The sequence below is a fragment of the Helianthus annuus genome, chromosome 13, assembly GCF_002127325.2.
Source record: "Helianthus annuus cultivar XRQ/B chromosome 13, HanXRQr2.0-SUNRISE, whole genome shotgun sequence".
NCBI lineage: Eukaryota > Viridiplantae > Streptophyta > Magnoliopsida > Asterales > Asteraceae > Helianthus > Helianthus annuus.
The window spans coordinates 43,946,926-43,969,783 of NC_035445.2; the positions used below are offsets into that span (position 1 = coordinate 43,946,926).

The 22,858-nt window shown below is 38.2% G+C and overlaps 2 long non-coding RNA genes across 2 annotated transcripts; one reads left to right on the forward strand and one right to left on the reverse strand.

Annotated features, from left to right (window-relative positions):
• Positions 1-6,189: 6,189 nt before the first annotated feature.
• On the reverse strand, positions 6,190-8,973 carry LOC110902600. Its single transcript, XR_002571251.1, has 3 exons — positions 8,824-8,973; positions 7,758-7,830; positions 6,190-6,377 (listed from the first exon to the last, which is right to left on the reverse strand). It is a non-coding gene; the product is annotated as an uncharacterized LOC110902600 (long non-coding RNA).
• An 11,173-nt stretch (positions 8,974-20,146) lies between these two features.
• Positions 20,147-22,197, forward strand: LOC110902599. The gene is made up of 3 exons (XR_002571250.2): positions 20,147-20,302; positions 20,798-20,864; positions 21,968-22,197. It is a non-coding gene; the product is annotated as an uncharacterized LOC110902599 (long non-coding RNA).
• The last annotated feature ends 661 nt before the right edge of the window (positions 22,198-22,858 follow it).

Consider the following 22,858-nt stretch of genomic DNA (forward strand, 5'->3'; position numbering starts at 1 on the left):
TACTAAATTTGACCCAGGTCCCAAGCAGGACCTCTAAACGCTGAACAAGGGCAAGACCCTTACCAAACCGTTCCCTTAACCCCCGACCAGGTAGCCAACATACCTCCATATAGACCGTGGAGATATGAATGGTGAAAATCTTTTATTTTATATAGACAGTAAAATAATGCCAAGAAACCACGGACAAACGATAAGGAAAGATCACCTTCAACATAAGTAACTAGTTATTAAAGTCATTAATACAAAACCAAATAAAAAGTGCAAAAGATTAAAAATAAAAAGTATTATACTAAACACTTGTCTTCACCAAGTGATGTAAGAGACTTAGGCAAACATGGCCTTGATTGTCAAGAACTCTTACGATCAATCTTGGATCCCGAGACGACTCACACACTCTACGATGGACAATGGATGATGGTGGTGGATGATGGTGTTATGGTGGTGGTGGGTGGTGGGTGGTGGATGAAGTGTGAGAGAGGTGGTGTGCCAAGGGATGAGAGAGAATGAAGCCAAGCTCCTCTATTTATAGGCTGAACAGAAGGCTGGACACGGCCCCGTGTCCGCTGGACACGGCCCCGTGCCCGCCTGACACTCTCTCTCTTCATTAATTGTAATTGCGAATTACAATTAATGCGCCTGCTGTACTTTCACCACGCCCCCGTGCCCGCTGGACACGGCCCCGTGGCGGGCAATGGAAGCTTCTACTGGTTTGTCTTTTCTGCTGCTTCCTGGGCACGCCCCCGTGTTCGCTGGACACGGGGCGTGTTCAGACTCTGTTTCTTCTCCTTTGCCTTGGGAGGTGCCGTTGAGGGTCCGGGCAGTCCACTTTTGTTCCTTTTTCTTGTATTTATGGTAGAATTAGTTGTCTTTTTGCTTCTTTTGTGATTTTGAGCTCATTTCATCCTGAAAATACAAAAGGAAGACAAAAGCACTCTTTTTCCAACATTAGTACTAAAAAAGGGTTAGTTTTATGCCTTAATTGATGTGATTTATATGTTGCATTTTACACACATCATGGTGGCGGAGTGACTACCACAAAATGGTGATCCTCGGAAGGATCTTGCTGCTGCTGTTGCTGGTGATAAGGGGACGAGTGCTCGGATGGGGTGAAATACTAGTCCCACTGTTTGAACCTCTCCTGGTAACTGTCCAGACCACAATAAGGTGATCCGTGAAATGAAGACCCATCTGAGATCTCGATGGGGTGGTTTGGTGTTCCGGATGCTGGTTCCACGGGGTCCGTGTCTTCATCCATATCGTCAGCATGGTTTCCTGAGAAATGATCCTCAGGTCCTAGTGGGTTGAATCCCACGGGTTCTGGAAAGATGTTGGCCGGGTTGAACCGGCTTTGGAAGACTGGGGTTGGGTCGTCAAAGAAATGGTGAGAATTGGACCTTTGCAATGGTATGAAAGAGGGTGGTTGATCATTGGGCTCATTCTCTGATTGGGGCCAAAAGGAATGTAAGTATGAAGGTGAAGAGCTGAGGGAGACTGACCGCCTCCCGGGTTCAACATAGAGCTTCCACGGCTCTTGTGGGCTCGTACTCATCGTAATGGAAGGTGTTCGCCGGTGTGAGGGTCCGGCTTCGTGGTCGTGGCTCGTGAAAGGAGCCTTTCCTCGTCCGCGTCTCATACGTGGCGGCATGATTTAGACCTGTCAATAAAATGATACAACAACACATATATATATATATAAAATAAAATAAAGACAAAATGAAATAAAACAAAACAGAGTTTGTCCTATGTTCTTTGTCTAGACTCGGAACTCGAGGAATGTGCATTTATTTATTTAACTGAGATTAAACACAGAAGGCTAGTGTTTAATTCACTCAGCGTTGGCTCTGATACCAACCTGTCACACCCCTATTTTCCACGTGTCACCGGTGGGCCTGGTGGGGGATTCCGTGACGTAGTTGATATCGTCATAGTCAAACATACAAAAATATAAATGCACAGCGGAAGCAAAGAAAGATTTATTTCAACTTAAAATATTGTAATATTCAAGTATCACAAAATAGTCGAAATAGATCCACAGGCAGATCCAAACAAAAAGGAAACTTCATTTCAAAAGACTTCATGCATCCTAAGCTTGCGAGACTTCTATGGATGCTTAAGGAGTGACCAGCCTATTACGCGTAGTACCTGCACTTAGCCTTTTTGGAAAATACGTCAGTTTACACTGGTAAATACAATTTAACTGACTCATTTTGAAAATGTTTAAAATTGATTTAAATGCACGTGGCATAAAACTTTTTATAACTTGGGATAATTATTTGCTTAATAATCTTGTAAAAGAATTACATGTTTGTTATGCGTTCAGTGGCCCGGGTCGTGCCGGGTTAAAGATTAATAGACACACCACTTAATATAATTCCGCCGCAAGACTTCTCTCGACCGACGATTATACTTTAATGAAATGCACTACGGGTGTACGCCTACACCCGTGTGCTAAGGTCGTGGCCATTCTTTGAATGATGCCAAGGATATCCGGGACATGGTCATTAAACCCCCAAAGGCGTTAAACAAACAAAACAACATTTTTAAACAGGTTAATTTGACAACACTTAGCCATCAACTGCTAAAGGTCAATTCCCCGACCAAGCGGTATTTTATATACCGTACCCCAAGCCCGTATAGGGAAAATAAGTTAAACGTATTTACCTGAGCAAAGTATAAACCAAATATAGCGAGTGCATGTAGCTTCTCCTGGGCTCCTAGATCTGGAAATTAAGGTTTTAATAACCTCTTAGAATTCTAACGGGTCTTAAGCTTAGACCGGTTAGTTATAATGGAAGATTACGGTTTTAAACGCACAATAAGGCGAAAACCGTTATAGAATGTGGTTTTGACCCAACAAGCTTGTATACATGTTTAATATGGGTAACATAATCACATTCTGGATTTTGAGACCAAAAAGATATGGTTTGACCCGTTTCGGCTAAAATGGCCAAACTAGTCACATAAGCCGATCCGAACGCGTATAGTGCGTAACGAGTAACCATAGGAGTCAAATACAAGTTTCTGAAGTCAATATGCTTAAAATATGTTGTGGTATCAGAATGATACCTTCCATTATGCTCCAAATGGTTTTAAACCAAAACTATGCCTCATAAGGGCGTTTTGGTCATTTTATAAGGTGTAAAAAGGGTTAAAATAATAACCTGAGTTACAGGTCTGATTAAATTAGTAAATATACTTAATTTACTAAGTTATAACAGTAGGGTATCAAATCTATGTGAAATTTATTGCCCTTAACCTTACTATGCACCGTAGGGGCATTTTGGTAATTTCACATGTGCCTAAAAGGTCAATTCTGGAATTCTGAGTTTAAAACATTTGCCTACTGTTTAAAATATAAAAATTCACTGATTACATCAGTAGGTTCAATCCCTTAAGCTTAATAATGTTCTAGTGCACACTTATGCGTTAAAATGCTTAAAAGGCGATTTGGAGCCATTTCCGGGTTTTCTGTAAAAAGCTGATATTTTTAATATTCCAGAAGGCTCAAAATAATTTATTTATATAACAATTCAGTAGAAATTGGTTTGAGGTCAAAAGGATTTGTATAACTCATTTTATGGCTTAAAAGGGCAAAACCGGCATAAACCGAATTAATCTTAGAACATTAAGTTATTCTCAGCCTAAAAATAAATAAAAATCTCCAAAAATCTCAAAATATTATTTTATAACAGTGGGTAAAAAGTTTGGTATAAAAATTTGGGTTTTGATAGGCTATATGTAATTTACGCCATTTAATTAGTAAGGAAGCTCTTAATTACGCTATTGAGCATAACTCTTAATCTAGACCTCAAACTGACCTCAAATTTTGGGTTCAAGTTTATAAATCAGTAGGTAAGGTGTCTACTCTTTTACATTTTCAAAAATCACATTTTATGGTCAAATGGGCATAATGGTCAACATATAAGCGATTAACGGAAACATGCATGTGAATAGGATATCTAATGAACCAAGTTGTATAATCTCAGAGAGTTACACTAACATGCAAATAGGTCCAAAAGAAGCTCTAAGGTAATCCTAAACTTGGCTTAAATGGGCCAGAACTGATAGTCAAAGCAGAAGTCAAACTTTGCGACTTTCGGTTCCAAACCGAGCCTAAACTGAAAATTGTCGAGTTGAATATGTTGGAACATGTTCTTACATTAATTACCAAGTTATTTTAATGATCAAACAGGTTGCATGTATCCTACATTGCTAATTATGCATTAATTTGCAAATAACCTTTCTGTTGACTTTTTATAATAATCTTTGACTCGACAATTAACATAGTTAGAGTGGGAATCTGGAAATACCCTTTTAAGGGTTTGTTACCCACATAATTACCTACTTAAAGGTACTTTTAATTCGTGATCTGACAGAGCACATTTTAATTAATCACGAAGTCAAACCTTAATTACGACGGTTTGACTTTTAGCTAATTAACTAAGCTAAAACGAATTTGGAAGGGTTAAGGATACTTACAAGAGTCCTAATTATGCTTAGGGATGCTAAGGATGCTTGTGGCTGACCAGAGGAGCTCCAGAAGTTGAGTTGTGAACTTTTGAAAGTGGGTGTTCAAATGGTTACAACATGAAGTTCTTATATAGGTCACTTAATCTCATAAGATGGTGCCACAAGAGTCTATGATTGTTACCAGATGAAGACAAGTGCCCCTATTGCATGAAAAACAATTGGAGAGGCCTCTGGTATAAGAAAACAAGAGCTTTAAGTCGGTTAAACAGGCTGGACAGACACCTGCAGGTGAATTCTGTCGCTGGTAGTCTGACGCGGCCCGCTTGAGGTTATAGGGGACCTTCACGCGGGTCGCCTGACCTGTCAGAACCAGCCAAACAAGTTTTAAACTTTGCATTTTCAGTCCCTGGTCCTTTGCAACGTGGTTTTAAGCTTCTAAATTGCTATTTCAGCCCTCTAACTTGATTTTTAAAGGCCTTGGGACTTTTACTAACTTGGTTAAGTCCTTGACTAACCTTGTAACCACTCATAAGGCCTTAGAATTCAATGTTGACGCTTTTAACCCCTCGAACACGAATTTGATCATAACTTTCTCATACGATAACGAAACTTTATGAAATTTTAACCACATATTCTAGTGAGTATGTTTTATCGTTACAAAGCTTCGGGTCTGCCAAAAGGTCACTCAGAGGTATACTTTGCACATGTTGACACTTTTAGCCCCTGTAGTTTGTAACTCCTCACTTTCTTTCATTTTTAGCTTCGTATGATCCATGATTTATTCGTTTGAAGGTATAAACATTATGTAGGGCTATTTTAGAATATATTCATCCATTGTTGACACTTTGGACCCTTATATTCTCATAGTTTCCCCGTTTGTCAACTTTAGTCCCTCCAAAGTATTCTTTCTCACATTCAGAGCTTATGACACGTGTTTATACATTATTGGACATAAATTTTCAAGGTGTTACAACAATGAATACATTAGGTGGTCTAACTTTTGAATTAAAGGGGGCAGAGTCACATGGGGTTAGTATGTGTTCAATGGAAAAATTAAGTCTACAACACACATATATGGTTATATAGGCTCAACTTTTTAGTTTACAAGCCAATGATGCATCACACTACCAATATCAGCCTCAAATTGTAGTTACTCCTGTTAATAGTGAACTAGACAAACTGTTGGAGGATTTTAGTGATGTTTTTGAGGTACTAACAGGCTTACCGCCACCCAGGCCTTGTGACCATAGAATTAAATTGAAGGATGAAAATGTGAACCTCAACCTTAAACCGTATAGGTATCCAAGCACTCAAAAGAATATCATAGAGAAAATGACACAAGAACTTTTAGATTCTGGTGTCATAAGGAATAGCACTAGTTCCTTCGTTGTACCTATTGTACTAGTGAAGAGAAAAGATGGTAGTTGGAGGATGTGTAATGATTACAACGGGCTTAATAAGGCTATAATAAAGGATTCTTTCCTATTCCTTTAATTGTGGAATTATTGGATGAACTTGCTGGCTCAACTATATTCTCTAAATTAGATTTGAGGCCAAACTACCACCAGGTAAGAATGTATGAAGATGATATACACAAAACAGCCTTTCATACTCATCAGGTCCACTATGAGTTTTTGGTTTTACTGTAAGACCCTAACACGTTTAAACTTAAAACGATGCAGCGGAATTACGAACCTTAAAATTTATTTCTTTGGTAATGGCATTACTTACATCACGGTTCAAGTTACAAATTGTCAAACGTTTCATAAAAAGTAATCGTAACATTCGTACTCAATTTAAGACTTCAAGGCAATACATAACCTAACTATGTGACCGCACTTTCCGTACAATCCTTGCTCTTGACTTGATCGCTTCTCCACTTGATGATAATCTGTGATTCGTACAACCTGCACCCACCATATACATTCGCAACATTAGCATACATCATATACAAACAAGGTTCATAATCATGTAGTCTCGTTACGTTCTATCCACGTATACTTTCCATCCGTTATCTTTCTAGATTTAATCGTTCCATCTGGGTGTCTAATCCTTGATAAGACATCAATAATGTACCTGCCTTACATTTCATTCTCAAGGCACACGTTTAATAACGTCAATACTTAAATGTATTGAAACCATGTATACAACACGTACATATCTACGAACATACATACATACACGTATACATACCTGCATACATACATACCTACCTACATACCCACTCACATATATACATTCGTAGACGCGTTTGCCTATGGATTCCCTTTACTAATCAAGTAAGTAATTCCATACTTATACTTACAAATACCTCTATACTTATTTCGTTCCATTTTAAGCTTGCGTACATGCTCATTGCATCTAATAAACACTCTATAACAAATAAGCAAAACAGGAAAATCGGATAAGGAGGGGCCGTCGGGTGAAGGGGTACCGTCGCCGACGCCACAAGGGGCCGTCGCCGACGGTCTCTGCATTGTGCATAAGTTAAAAGGTGTTCTGTTGAACTCCTCTTATGTTAAGATGTGTTTCTTTTGCACTCCTCTTAAGTTAAGATGTGTTTCTTTTGCACTCCTCTTAAGTTAAGAGGTGTTTCTTGCTGCAGATTCGTTTCGTCGTCCGAAAACGCTAAAACTTGCGTAGCTTTTAAACCGTTTACCCGTTTAACCTCCCGGTTCTTCCTACATGCTTGTAAATTCACATTCTATGATAAGAACTTGGAATCCCATATCCGATTTAAGGAAATTCCTATCTTACGCGCTTTCGGCTTATTAGTCATTTTCTATTTATTCGACCCGTTCATGTTTTCATCAAACCACTCATTTGTTCTAACCCGAATCATACACAAACATTATAGCCATAATGTTTTTACCTTATCCGGAGTTTCGCACTTGGGTTTACGCACCCGACACCCGGTATTCATTAAACTCATACGTTTCATTCAAATCTACGAACCTAACTTTGTTACTAAAATTTCCACTTACATAGTTGTTTATCTATTAAAACAAACTCACATCCGATTCTGTTGACTATTAAACCGCATCTCCGATTCCCGGATTGCGTACTTATAAGCAATTCTACCCATTAACCGGTTATAGTACCGGTGTAGCCATTTCTTATGCAACATTTCAATATAATCATAAGACCTTATTTGACCCACTGGTCTACTTAGCGAAATTCACCGATTTCATACAATCTAATCCACATTTAACTTTAAACATCATGTTTTATTAGTTAAAACGCTACATTACTTAAACAACTAAGAAGTGATTACGGAAATCACTTACCTTTTTGCGTCCGTTCCCTTGCCTCCTTTTGACCCGTTTGCCTTTCTTGCTTGAGTCCATTTCCACATGATCCCTATGTTTTCACATCACACAATCACATTCTTGTTAGTATGCATGATTGTACGCTTAAATGATCATGTCAAATGCATGGTTCACGTTGACTTCCAAAAGTCAACGACCCATCTTATGGACTTTCGACTTAACCTCATATATCCGTGTCATCACATTAAGCTATAACAATGGCATTATATACACTTCATATCCATGATGTAATATGCTTACAACCACATGATCAATCCATTACATACACACCCATACATAATATCAACACTACATATACTAAAGATTTCGGGATCCCATAAAAGACGGCCATATTTGGGGTACACAACCAACATGATTTTACCATCCTTACTTGCTATACATTAACGCCAATTTCATTTCGTAATCTCAACTAAACCGCCGACTAAACACATAATGTGTACCATACAATGTGAGTGAACAATGAAAGATACTAGTGCACATTTCTCCCCAAACAAGACATCAATAAAACCTCCACATGGATTCAATCTTACACATGTTCCTTGTATAAGTTTACTAACAATTTAATCATTTACACATTGTATGTATGTTCATCCACTACTTGCATACATTTTCATCTATTAATCTCACCTAGGCATTTCATCAAACACTTGGTGTGCATGCCACAAATTATGCATAATGTACAAGTGTTTCATGCTTTACTTCCTAATTCATGCTTTCATTCATCAATTAACACAAAAACATCAACAAATTCATATCACATCCAATCTACCTAACAAGAACGCATCACATGCAACATAGCACAACAAGATTTGAAAAAGGATTGGACATGGGTGACACACCCATGTCGCCATCTTCACCACAAGAAGTGGGTTTCACCTCCAAACATCAAATTAACCCAAACCATGCATAATCCATATTCTATATGATGATTCTAACACATACTCATACTAAATTTCATACGAATTTGCGATTTACAACATAACCCACTTCATACATAATCACCAACCTAGGTTTTAAGACATACCTTATGATCCCCTTGTGAAGGTGATCATTAATCCATGCTCGGTTATGAATTTAAGCTTCATCTTGCCTTTCAATTTGATGAAATGGATGGAAGTTAGGGTTTTGAGCTCATGGAGCTCCTGCTCGATCTAGAACACACGCGAAGTGTGTGTTTGTGTGTGTTAAACTTTCATAAATAAAACCCATGTTTCCATCTTAACGGTTTTGGTCCCTTAAATTTTGTTTTGATTACATATGGGACTAAAACTCACCATCTTGTTACTTATATACATGACACCACTAGGCTAATTTATTCCTAGTTATTTTTGTTTATGGGTTCACTTTTACTACTAACGGTACTTTACCCATTCCTTTATCTTAACCGAGTTCTAAATTACCAAACCCGTTTTTGGGGTGTTACATTTACCCTTTAGTTTAACAAATGCACCAGCCACATTTCAAGCCTTAATGAACTCAACTTTCAAATTTGTTTTAAGAAGACTTGTTTTGGTATTTTTTTTGATGATATCTTAGTTTACAGCAAAACCTGGTCCCAACATTTACAAGATTTACATGAAGTTCTATCATTAATGAGGCTGCACTTTCTGAAAGCAAAAAAAGTCTAAGTGATCTTTCGGTGGTCACAAAGTGGAATACTTAGGCCATGTTATCACTAGTGAGGGGGTGTCCATTGATCCTTGTAAAATACAAGTTATTTAAGATTGGCCTATTCCTACAAATGTGAAGCCACTTAGAGGGTTCCTTGGGTTGTCTGGGTACTATAAAAGGTTCACTAAAGGCTATGGTGTTATTGCTAAGCCCATGACTAAGCTATTGAAGAAGGATGCTTTTGATCATTGGAACCCTACAGTTCAACAGTCCTTTAAAGCTCTTAAACCAGCTTTAACCCTCTAGTGTTAGCTCTACATTACCTTAATAAAGTCTTTGTCATTGAGATGGATGCTTCTGCAAAGGGGCTTGGAGATGTGTTAATGCAAGATAGACACCCCATTACCTTTATTAGCAAGGCTTTGACTGCAAGATAACAAGTTTTCTCTGTTTATGAGAAAGAATTAGCCATTTTGCTAGCAATCGAGCGATCTTCATCTCTATCTCCAAGACAATTTAACACATCCACGCAAACCATTTTTTATTGGTAAAAATAGGGTTAATCTCCCACTCTCTGATTGGGAAACAAGTGAAACTGTTAGTTCTATTAATTGTTGTCATACTCAGTAAATTCCACCAATAGCAAAGGTAAGGTAGGGTCTAAGGAGGGTAAGATGTAGACAGTCTTACCTCTATCCTGTTGGAATAGAGAGACTGCTTCCGTTGATACCCCCGGCTCGATAGTAGTTTTGCATCAAGCCTTAGACATAAGGCACATAACATTCAACAATCGGGACAAAGGCCGATTAGTGCATGTACCCTTTTGTCTTTCGACTATCAACGCCACCACATGATGCATGATCAACCGTCTGCCACTTTTAACGTTATTTTAACGAAATTAGTAAAATAACGTTAAAGTTAGTGCAATTTCACTTTTGCCCCCCGATTACTCACACATATATACATTATATGTGCACACCGTATGCGGGACGTATGTTAGTTCTATTAATTGTCCCAGTTTAAAAGGGCAAAACCTTAAATATATATATATATATATATATATATATATATAGGGGAAAGATAAATCGAAAACTCATGTGAGTTGAGAAAACCCAAATAAACCCTATGTAACATTTTTATTTTTTTCTTAAAAAAGTAGGGAATGTAATATAAATGGACACGGACCTATTTATGAAAAAAAAAATGTAAAAAACGCTTACTAGTTTTTTTTTAAAAAAATGTTGAAAATTTGTATGTTACATTTTTTTGGACATATATATTAAGTAACCTGAAATTTGTAACATTTTTTTAAAAAAAAAACTACTCGGTGTTTTTTTGTGTTTCTTTTTTAAAAATGTTCAAATATATGTATATTACATTTCCTATTCTTTTTTAGAAATGTTTCTTGGGTTTACATAGGTTTTTTACAAAGGTTTCCTGAGTTTTCTCAACTCAAGTGGGTTTTCGATTTATCCTTCCTATATATATATATGTATATAGGGTGGGGTTCTAGAGTGAACACCAGTGTATTTGTGAATTGAGTTAATAAACCCTGACCATTGATTTACATCATCAAACCGTAAAATACACTAGTGTATTTTCATTATCAAATTCTGGCAATTGATTTACACGTGTGTATACACTTGTGTATTGATAATCAAGGGCTAAAATTAGTTCACAAGTGTTCACAATCAAAAGGGTTGTTCACAAATGAACCTAACCCTATATATATGTATCTTTAACTTCTAGCTAGATTTCTTAATCTAATAAAATAATTCATCGTCATTAAACAGAGTTGTTTTGAATTTGTTAACTAATTGATTTAGGGGTTGTTTGGCAATATCTGAATGGTTAAGTGCTGAACCAATAAGAGGTCTGAACCATTAAGTGCTGAACCAGTAAAGGTCTGAATCATTAAGAGCCTGTATAATGCTTAACCTTTCAGAGGCAAATATCTGACCAATTCAGATTAGAGGTCTTAACCATTCAGACTCTTTATAAATCTTAACCATTCAGAGGCAAATGTCTGAACCATTTAGACATCTGCTCGTGAAACAAACAGTTTGAACCATTAAGTGTTGAACCAGTAGAAGGTCTGAACCATTAAGAGCCTCATTAAGAGGTAAATAAACAGCCCCTTAGTAATTGTGGCTACAAAACTATTAGATATTAAACGTGTTTCCAAAAACTCAAGTAAATTATTTAATTTTTATTTTTAATTTTATCCATATTTTTTTGTCAAATAAAATATAACATAAAACTGACCACGTGTATTTTCTTGTAAGGGAAAATCAACAAAATAGTTTTGTTAACCAAGGAAATCAACAAAAAAGAAAAAAAGTCATTGAATTTTAGCCAACCTCAAAAGTATTTGGTGGTATAATAATAAGAAGTTCTTTATTGTAATAGATATTGAATGAGAAGTATGAAAATTAAATGTAATTCATGTGATACAAGAGACATGTAGATTTATGGTAAATAAATAATTCACGCATTTATGAAATTTCACTTCAAGAATGTTACCATCCTCTATTCTATTTTTTTTATTGAAAGGTGGAAGTTTTATTGCTATATAAAAGTTATATAATGTTACAGTGTTGAAAGGCGAAAGTTTTATTGCTTTATAAAAGTTATACAATGTTACTGTACAAACTACATATCAAATACAAAATTACATCAATATGACCATTCTAAGGACTCGATCTTCGACTTATTCTTGACCCGAAGAAAGCCCAACGTATGTTTCCATATGCCTCATTGCGAAAACCCCACAGTCGACCACGTTAGACGTTGTCCTCCAATCCATCTTTTGTCTGACAATCTCTGCCTTGGTCATGATCTTATACTTTGGGTGTTTTTAAGACGTAAGTAGTTTGCAAAAGCACCGTGCTGCAGTTTCACATTTTTTTGCATATATTTGTTTGGCGTTTTGTCAACATAGTTCCTATATACAAAGTTTTTAAGATACTTACCAACTTTCCCACCCATCCAGCATACATTTTTTCAATACTGAGGTCATCCCGATTACCGCTGTTAATCCAATACATCAACTCTTTCGTGTTTTATGTTGAAGCAGACAACATAGAAATGTCTTGCCCATATAATTGGCATGAAGACCAGTTCATAATCTTTGATGGTTTTATTTTTCTGATCTCCTTTGAAACGGGCATTTTTCAGAACAGTTTCCATGTTTCTGTTGAATTCTTTGTATTGTAAATTTACTTTCGTCGTTTCGTCATATGCCGGAGTATTCTGTAATATTGAGTACCACATTTTAAACAACAAAACAATGTCCTAGTATAATTTCATCAATTAAATTTAGCAAAAGAGTTACCAGCAGTAATTCTGTGCAAAATAACCTTGAGGGTGATTCTGGAGCCTTGTATCTTTCGTCATAATTCAGGATATGTGCCCAACATAGTATAATTGTGACGTGTGCATGAAATCCTGGTTTCATGCTCTCACAGATCACCCTCATGAGAAACTTTTCTCCCATCATGAACACCTCAGTACTAAAAAAACATCATTTGGCGTTTTAATTATACAAACTCATTCTATCATAATACATGGCGTTTTGGGCATTTTTACATGCATATTCAACTAAACGTGATCAATGGAAAGTTTGGCGTTATATTTTTAGTGAAGTGTACATACTCGTATTCGCCGCATCCAGTGAAGATGTATGTGGGAACGTTATTTTCATGGTTCGTCCTTGGTTCATGTATAACCACTTGCCTCCTTACATAAGGTGACAAACATGCCCTGCTCAATTTCTTATCTCTCTTCTCCTTTTCACCCACAGTCTTTTTGTTTATATTTTCATCATCTTCTTCATCATCTTTATCAGCTTTTTCATCACCAGGCAGCTCTGAAGGGTATAGAATTGTATTTTCTTGCATCAACTTTGTGATGTCTGGAGTTTTGTCCTCATCATCCTTGTCCTACACATCTGACCTGTTTGGCGTTTTTGGTGGTGATGTGTTGATGGCGTTTTCATTTTGGGGTTTATTGGGTGTCTCTTCCTCTTCAAAAGTTTCCAAGAGGTTTTTCCCAGTTGTAGATGGTGGCTCCTCATATGGCGTTTTATCAAACACTGCACGTTGTTGGTCAACATTTTTGTTTACAATCTCCCCTTCAGTTTTTTCTAGTTCAGTGATGAACTCCTGACTGTATTGTGTTTCTGTTGGGGGGGGGGATGTTTGGTGTCTTATCAAATACAGCCATTTTTAGGGTCTCCTTAGTAGGTTGCAGAGGTTTTTTTATTGCTTTAATTGCTTCATCCACTGTCTTTGAATTATCTAGACCGTCTTTTATATCAATCATTTGTTTTAGATCTTGTCCAGGCAGCTCCAAAACCTCAGCAATATTCTTTTTAATTATTTTTTCCCCATTGTATCCGGAAATGTGATATTCAAGTGTCTTGATGTCCATCTCTCAATATCGTTTTCGTTTATATCTTCATCTGATAATATACTATCCTCATCATCATTATATATTGGGGTTGTTGTAGCAGTTGAGGGTTCGGCGTTTTGTTCTCTGGCCATATCCCTTTCTTTTTCTACTCTCGTATCCCCTTCTCCTTCCCCTTCTCCTTTTCCTTCTCCTTCTCCATCCCCTTCTCCTTCCCCTTCCCCTTCCCCTTCCTCTTCTCCTTTTCCTTCTCCTTCTCCTAATCCTTCATTTTCAACTTCATTGGTGTTTTCATCAACTGTTTCCACTTCAATGGCGTTTTCTATTCCAGCCATATCTTTCTCCCCTTCTCCTTCATTTTCACCTCCTCCTTCTCCTTCTCCTTCATTTTCAACTTCATTGGCGTTTTCATCAACTGTTTCCACTTCAATGGTGTTTTCTATTCCAGCCATCTCCTTCTCCCCTTCTTCTTCATTTTCACCTCCTAGTACCACCTCATTTTCAACCTCAGTTTCATATTTACCTTGTTCTCTTTCAGCTGGAACTTCCTTGGCATTTTCATGAACAAATTTTGAGATGTTCTTCAACAATGTCAGACATTGTGAGTATTTAATGTGTACCAGGAGGCTGTTTGGGTATTCAGTCTTTGACTGTTTTAACAATGTGCTCATTTTATTGTAACAGTCTTCTAAGTCTTTGTATGCCCCATCCAATTTATCATCCATTTCCTGTTAAATTAAAAAAAGGATTTTATTAATCATGGCGTTTTGTGGTTTTTATTAAATTTATTATTAGAACAACATACCTATTCAATTTCATTGTTTTGTTCTTCTTCATCAGCAAAAATGTTGTCATACGGTGTTACTCCTTTGACAAGAGCATGGTTCCCTAATGTAGAAACTTCAAACATCATTTCCCTGCTTTCTCTATCCTCATTCACCATCCTTTGAAGTGAAGCCTCTTCATCCTCATTATATTCATTCTCATTCTCATTCTCATTCTCATTCTTATCATTGATGTGCATGGCGTTTTACACATCAGGGTGGAGCCCAGCATAATCATAATGATCATCATCATCATCATCAAAACCATCATCATCATTAAACTCATCATCATCCTTATCAGCATGGTCATCAACATTGTCAACATCATCTTTATCTTCATTCTCAACATCATCACCATCAGCTTCTTCATCAACAATAACCTGCATTTTTTTTTTGTTTTTTTGGGTGTGCCTTCCTTAGCCTTTTTAACTGTTTTCCTTTTTACTTCATTTCCAACAAGGCATTTTGCCATTGCACCCTCAAACAAGTCAAGAGTATATGTTGTAACCCAATCAATTGGGTATCCTTCTTTTCGGTCCCATTTTTTTCTATTGCAAGCATCGTTCACCAAGGCAAGCTATAACAAAATAGATTTTCAAATGACAGATATTTTTGGTGTTTTAATGACATACAAATGATATATGTTATATAGGGAAATTTTATTCTTACCGCAAGTATGATCAACGGCCCTGTGTAATGCTTTGTTGGAGACCATGCGGTTTTGGCGTGTTGCAAGAATTGGATGATATAACCACACCAGTTCATTTGGTTTATTTGAACGTCTGGTTTAACGTTGTGCAAGAACTGTTTGTTGATGACTGCATTATCACTTGCATGCCCCATTATAGTGAAGAATGCTACAAGGAAATTTAGGCAGAAGTCTCTCCCGAAGTCATGCATCACAGGTAAAATGTTCTCAAAGTAGAGCTTCACACTTGGTCTGTTAACCCAGTTAATCCCTTCGAACTGTGCTTTCAACTCAGCCACCACCTGGTCTTTAGTTATTGGTCTTTTTTTCATGTTCACGGGCACCCTTCCATTCGGTATACCCGTTAAAGAGTTTATCAATTCTTCATTCATATGTACGGTATGGTTGCCAACATTTAGCGTGTTTGTCTTTTCATTGTAATTTTCAACCAACCAGTACCCAAGCATTGTCGGTACAGTGTCTATTTTCAACTTTAGTGTAGCACCAAACCCTATTTGCTGTACTGCCTGTCTTTGATTTTGGTTTAGATTCATAAACTATCCAGTCAAGTTTGTTGGTTTTACTCTTGACAAAACCCTAGCCCCACTAAACTCGTGAAATGGTTCTTTCTCAACCTCAACATTCTGACTTATTGCCTTCCTCTTATTGGCGTTCTGGGCCTTACCGGTGTGGACATTTATTCTCAATCTCAACCTATTTTCACCTATAAAAAATGATTTCATGGCGTTTTATTTTATGGTGTTTAATAACATAATTGATACATGTATGGCTGAAGAAACACTGGTTAATTGACTGGAATCAACTAAACCATGGGGGTCTGATTCTGCATTAAAGGGTTGGTTTCTCTTCGTTCGGTTCGTGGGTGACAGATCTTCTTCTCTTCACAGTAACTGCAAAACAACCACCGTTAGACTCGCCACTGGGAGAATGGGGGTTCTCTCCGTGACCACCCTCCGGCGTGAGAATAAGTACAGGTTTATGAAGAAGAAGTATAAGTGAAGTGAATGTAACTTGAAGATTATACCTGAATTATCCTTCTATTTATAGCCGAAGTTTGAGCGGGAAAACCTGTTGTTGAAATATTGACGGAAAGTGCTAATCCCGTAAGCGGTTATTTTTCCCTCCGTTAACCACTTAACGAATGTGAGAGCACCCGGATCGCGATCTTTGATCAACGGCTGTGGTATTGCCACGTGGAAAGTGGGCAAGTGAAGATCTCTCTTCAATTCCGTGCCATCATCGTGACTTCAAGGGAGCCTGGGATGATGACATGTGGCTAGACGGTTATAACCGTCTAGTGATGCACGATACAGTCTTCCAGAAGATTACAGCTGTAATCCTGTGTGGCTTCTTACTGTATGGCATCAGTGGAGTAAATAATATCCAAGTCTGGGTATTATTTATGCGGGAGTGTTTATCAGGATTTTCATCCTTATCTGTTATGGAGATTAGCGCAAGGATTCGTTAGTTTCCTTTAGGCGCGCTGGTGCTGCTTGTTGTTTTCCTTCTAAGTTTCTTTGTAGGACCAGCGCGCGGTCGTGCAAGATCTAAAGAAGGTTAGAAAGATGAGGTTGTGGTATGGTCCCAAGTACTCGAAGCGAGGTTTTTGGGACCTTACCCCTTCAAGTCCCCCCAGTCTAGTGTTGCTCTTATGCAAATAAGTGGAGCACTGGACTATGAGAGAGAAGTGTTTCTTCTGTAGAGTTTTTGGCGTGAAAGTAGAGAATCTTTTGAGAGAAGATACTTTTTGCTCATTTGGTTTTGAACATCTTGATTTTGGAAAGATGGAAATCTTGTGAGGAAAGATATTTGCATCTTTCTTTATTCTGAACTGTTCTCTTGAGCGAGGAGCTTTTTTAATTATGGGCTGACAGTTGCTTACGTCATCGTAAAAATATTATTTGTATTGCCTCTTCGTCTTCTAACTGAACTGTAGCTCTGGGAATGTGTGTGGACTCTGTCAGAGAGTTTTTAATGTGATGTGACGTTTGCAGTGGCAGCGCCGTTTCTAAGGAAATCGATTTGACACTTAATCATCACAACTCTTCTTTCAATGCTGACGCTAACCATTCTTGGTTTATATATTCATATTGGGTGTGAAGTTTTTTTTCCAATTTGGGGAAAGATGAGGACTAAGCGACAGCCTCGACACCGAAGAATTTCCGAAATTCTGAAAACCTTTGATGCCGTTGACGGTCTGCTTCTTCTTTCCGGCACGTTGATTGACCCTACCGTCAGAGATGGATGTATTCATGGTGTAATTCTCCCTGATTCCTCAAGGAATCAAACCCTCTCCTGTCTTGCAGACGATAATAACGGGGGGGTTACTAGGTTGTCAGCACATGCCGTCAGTCAAGCATTTCCGGCTGACTGGAGAGGCCGGTGCCCCATTGTGTACCAACGGCGCCGCCGTGGTTCTTGTGCTGCTCCTCTGGCCGAGGCTCCGACTGGTGGGAACATAGTTGTAGCCGCTGAAGATGATGGGGAAGGTGTTAACCCTTGGATCGTCGATCCTCGCCCTCTTTCTGAGTATGGTGAAGTTCTTCATACTCCGTTTGGTGTGTTAGATATGTTTCCTGGTGTGTAGCTTGCTTGATTTGTAACTAATATTTTGATACACTGTTGTGCTTTGTAAATGTTGTTAAAGTGCTTTGCTGCACTAGTAACTTTCTTTTTTTGATGCAATGTTATGCATACACGATTTGTGTTTGTTTCTTGTGGCATATTAGTTTGTGTTTGAATTACAATATGTTAAATGTGTATAATTACTTTGTTTAGGTAAAGCAAATGAGAATGGTATTGAGCTCATGTAGGTCTGGGCTGTGCACGGGGCTTGCGCCCGTTAGACCATTTATGAGGTTTTCAATGTTTCACCATATTGTTTTCGCGCATACCAAAAGGAATTACATGCAATTTGTAATAAACAGTAAAATGTGCAAGGATAATATTTGTATTAATAAGGCGCGGGGCCGATAAATACAAAGTAAAATAATTACAATAAATACATTGCCTGTATAAGTCTGGCCTTTGTGGCGAATAGCCTGGTTTGATCATATGTAGCACCTGCGCAGCTGCTGCGCGTTCCAGGTGCGGGGGAACGCTTGTTCCGTCGAGTCTTTTTAAGGTGTACGCCCCTTTTCCCAGGACTTCGTTGATAATGTACGGTCCTTCCCATTTAGGCGCTAATTTGCCTGGTTTTTCCGCGTTGGACGCTTCGTTGTCGCGTAAGACGAAGTCTCCTGGAACGAAGGTACACACGCGTACGCGCGCGTTGTAGTACTTTTCAAGTTTGGATTTATATCTTGCTTCTGCGATGGCGGCATTCTCGCGCCTTTCCTCGAGAAGGTCTAAATCCATTCTTCGTTCTTTTTCGTTGTCTTGCTTCTCCATGGCAAGCATGCACGGTGACGGAAGGTCGATTTCTACTGGGATTACTGCCTCTGAACCGTATACAAGGCTAAATGGGGTTTCTCCCGTACTGGTCTTTGGCATGGTGCGATGAGCCCATAAGATGCTAGGGAGCTCATCTACACATCCTCTGCGCGGCGTCCCCAATCTCGCCTTGATGCCATCAACTATTTGTTTTTTTACACTTTTGACCTGCCCATTTGCCTGTGGGTGTGCCACAGAGGCAAAGCTGTGCTCGATCTTCATTTCTTTAAACCACTTATGGAGGTCTTCCGAGGCAAAGTTTGTGTCGTTGTCAGAAATGATGCGCAATTGCAACCCGAATCGGCAGATAATATGTTCCCATATAAATTTGCGGATTACCATTGTTGTGGTTGAGGCTAATGCCTTAGCCTCTACCCACTTGGTGAAGTAGTCAACTGCGACAACGATGAATTTAACTGCACCAGGCGCGTCGGGGAATGGACCGACGAGGTCGATACCCCATTGTTGGAAAGGCCAGGACGAGGTGACTGGAACTAGAGGATTTTTTGGACGTAGAGTTTTTGGCGCGTGACGCTGTCATGCTGCGCATTTGCGCAATAATTCCCCTGCGTCCACATGCATCCCTGGCCAATAATAGCCTGCATTCACTATCTTCGCTACTATACCATGCGCGGCCCAGCGTGTATCCCGCATAATCCTTCATGGATTTCTCTGACTAAGTATTGCGCATCTGTTTTATCGACACAGCGTAGAAGCGGACCCATAAATGATTTCCAGTATAAGATACCGTCTGCCATTTCGTAGTTCAGCGCTTTGTTCTGTATCTTCGTAGCTTCCGCTTTTCCCTCTGGAAGTTTGCCATGCAGCAAGTACATGATGATCGGGGACATTCAGGATGGGTTGCCGACCTCGATGATGTTTACTTGTTTTAGAGGAACGGATGGATTGGATAATACCTCGATGCGTACTTCCTTTGCTAGATGTTTGAAACTGGTGGCGACCAGTTTGCTCAGTGCGTCCGCATGCTTATTTTCACTTCTGTTTATGTGAATTATCTTGAATGTTTGGAACTAGCTGATAAGCATTTGTGCTTGCTCCAGATATAAGGCCATGGCTTCGCCCTTTGCATCGTATTGACCATTAACTTGCTCGGCCACTAGCTTTGTGTAACACCCCGAAAATATAAAACTTTATATTTAAAATTATAAAGTATAAAGTAAACAAAAAACAAACTAACCAGGAATAAATAAACTAGTTAGTCATAAGTGTAGTTGTTACAAAGGAACTTGGATAAAAAAAACCCTTAGGGTAACTCAAGTAAAGATAAGGGACCAAAGTGGAACATGTGCTAATTAGTTTTAATAAAAAAAAATATAATAATTAACACACCAAAGCACACACTTGGTGTGTTCTGGTCGTGCACAAACACAGAGCCAGGAGAGGCTCCCCAAGCTCAAACCCTAGTTATCAAGAATTGACTAAATTGAAGGCCAAATTCCGTTCCAAATCGCAATCCAAGCATAGAATAATGATCTCCTCTGAAAGAGGATCATAAGGTATGTAATTTCCATGGAAAACCTTCATCTAAATTTCTGAGCGAATTCATGAAATTCAGAATTTATGTTGCATGTTGTTTGAAATGAAATAGTGTCTAGGGATGAACCCTAGTCAACTACTTGTTGAAATTTCGCCTATTTCTTGTGAAATTCATAATCACCATTGAAGGTGATAAGTGGGTTTTTTAGAATTATGTTGAACACTAGGATTGTCTTTGTTAACTTAGTGTATTTGAGCTCTATGAAGCAAATCCAGATTTGTTGATATGAAAATTTGCATGAACATGTGAAATGATGTCTAAATCTTGGTTAGATAGTTAGTCAAGAACTTGATTTTTGAATTGTATGAAATCATGCTCATTAGGTGTTTGATATAATGCCTAAGAGAAGATAAATGTAGAGAATTTGGACTAAAAACGCATATTTGATTAGTGTGGTAAATTATGCGTTATATACTATAAGAGAGTTCTAAACACCTATGGTTGAACTCTATAGGCAAGGAAATCGGAACGTCAAGCGGACAAGCTAATGGCGATACGCGTTTGAAGGGGGCGCTTGGAAGGTACGTAACCACGGTTTCGTTACGTTATGTTTGTTATGTATTTTTACTAGTAGACTTAAATTTAGAATAGTGTATGAATTTGGATGTCTAGTCGAAGTGACGAAAAACACTAGATGAGTAAATGGGTTAAATGTTGGTTAGAACAAGTTTGGTATGTTGTAAAATGGTGGTTCCCATTAAACAACCAAACGGGTCAAATAATGGTTGAATTTGTAAGTGTTGAAGTGACTAAAACATCACTCACTATGATTGAGTTATAAAAACGTAATCCAAGGAATGGATGTGACACGCTAAGATTGACAAGCCCGGGGATGGGTAATTATGGTTAGATACCAATGTTGATGAATTATGCAAGTACGTGACTTTAGTCTTGTTAAATTGTGCATATTTGTTTGAGTTTAAAGAATAGATAGAATTGAAGTTTGAAGGATACGTTTGATGCATTCTAAAGTGGCGTAGTTCACTTGAACATCAAATGGGTCAAAATAAGGAATTGCGAAGGGGGTTGACATGTTAATAAAGTGATGGTTTCACTAGATAGTCAAACGGGTTGAATAATGGTATAAATTGTAGCCTTGGTGTCTAACTACTTAGCAAAAGTGACATCAAGCACAAGGGTAATAAGCCATGGAATTGGTAAGTAAATGCGAGTGGTGTTAAGCCCCGGACGATGGGTGAAAAACGCCTTAAAGTTGCTAGTATACGGTAGCAAAGTTGGGTAATATAGTGGGTCGAATATCCATATAGAGCTTTTAGTGACTGAATCCGTAAACCAAATTATGGGGAAAATAATTATGGTAGACACGTCGGTAATTCAAATATGGCCGTGTAGGAAAAAGAATCACTAAAAACGGACTTACGAATCACAAGTTATGGCAATTTTAAGTTAGAATGGAAATCATGTGGAACTGGGAATGCACAGCACCAGCAGCAACGAAGAGTCTGTGAAAAACAGGGCGTCGCGCGACGCCAAGACCCTACGCGTCACGCGACGCCTCATGAACCAAATTTTTTTTATTTTCTTGAATGTTTGACCTTTGGAACTTGATTATACTCATTCTAGCTTCAATAAAACTAATATTTGTTGTGGTTTTTAACCTTAGGTGATGTTGGATTTAACCGGGAGATAATCGAGCTAGCTTTTGAAGAACCGAACACTACCTACAAGCTTCCGCTTTAGTTTTACTCTTAATGGACTATGTTTTGGGAATGTAAACAATTAACAATTAGCTTTCGAATGTTTTAACTTAGTACTAAGTTAACTAAACTCTTGCTACTTATGAATTTCTTGTAAGGAATCTATGTTATTTAAGTATGTTTTTACTTAAGATGTTTTGAATCATTATTTTATTCAAGTAAATTAAACGGGTGTTACAAGTTGGTAATCAGAGCTTAAGGTTGTCAACAAAGTGTTCGGTTCAAGCTTGATCAATCGTCCGGTAAGAATTAATTTATTGTTTTAGTAGATTTTATCTTATGTAAGAAATGAGATGTGAATTAATGTGCATGGGAAAAATGTGTTAACTCACTCAAACCCGGAAAGTGCACCAAAAGTGAACGGTTAAAGCAAGTAGTGAACTTGGCTAAACCAAAGCGAAAGATGCAAATGATACAAAATGAAATGTTTAACAATTAATATAAACATTCAGATTCAAGATGACTGATGAAGGCAACGATAATGATACTGTGCCGAAGGTCACCGAACAGATAAAAGAAATGTCTGGTGTAACCGAGAGCGAATTAGCATCTCAATTAACTGAAGAGATGGAAGCTAAAATTTCTGAGGAAGTCGGAAAGGCAATAGAAGCCAGTCTACCGCAGTTCGCCGAGAGACTACAAACCACAATAATGCTAGCAGTAGAGGATATGATAACTGAATTAAAAGATAGTCTCTCACAAGAAAAAGATGACGGGAGTGAGTCGGATATGGACCCAAGACCCGTAAAGAAATTAAAGCCTGATACCACGAAAGAGAAGACAGGGTCTTCCCACAC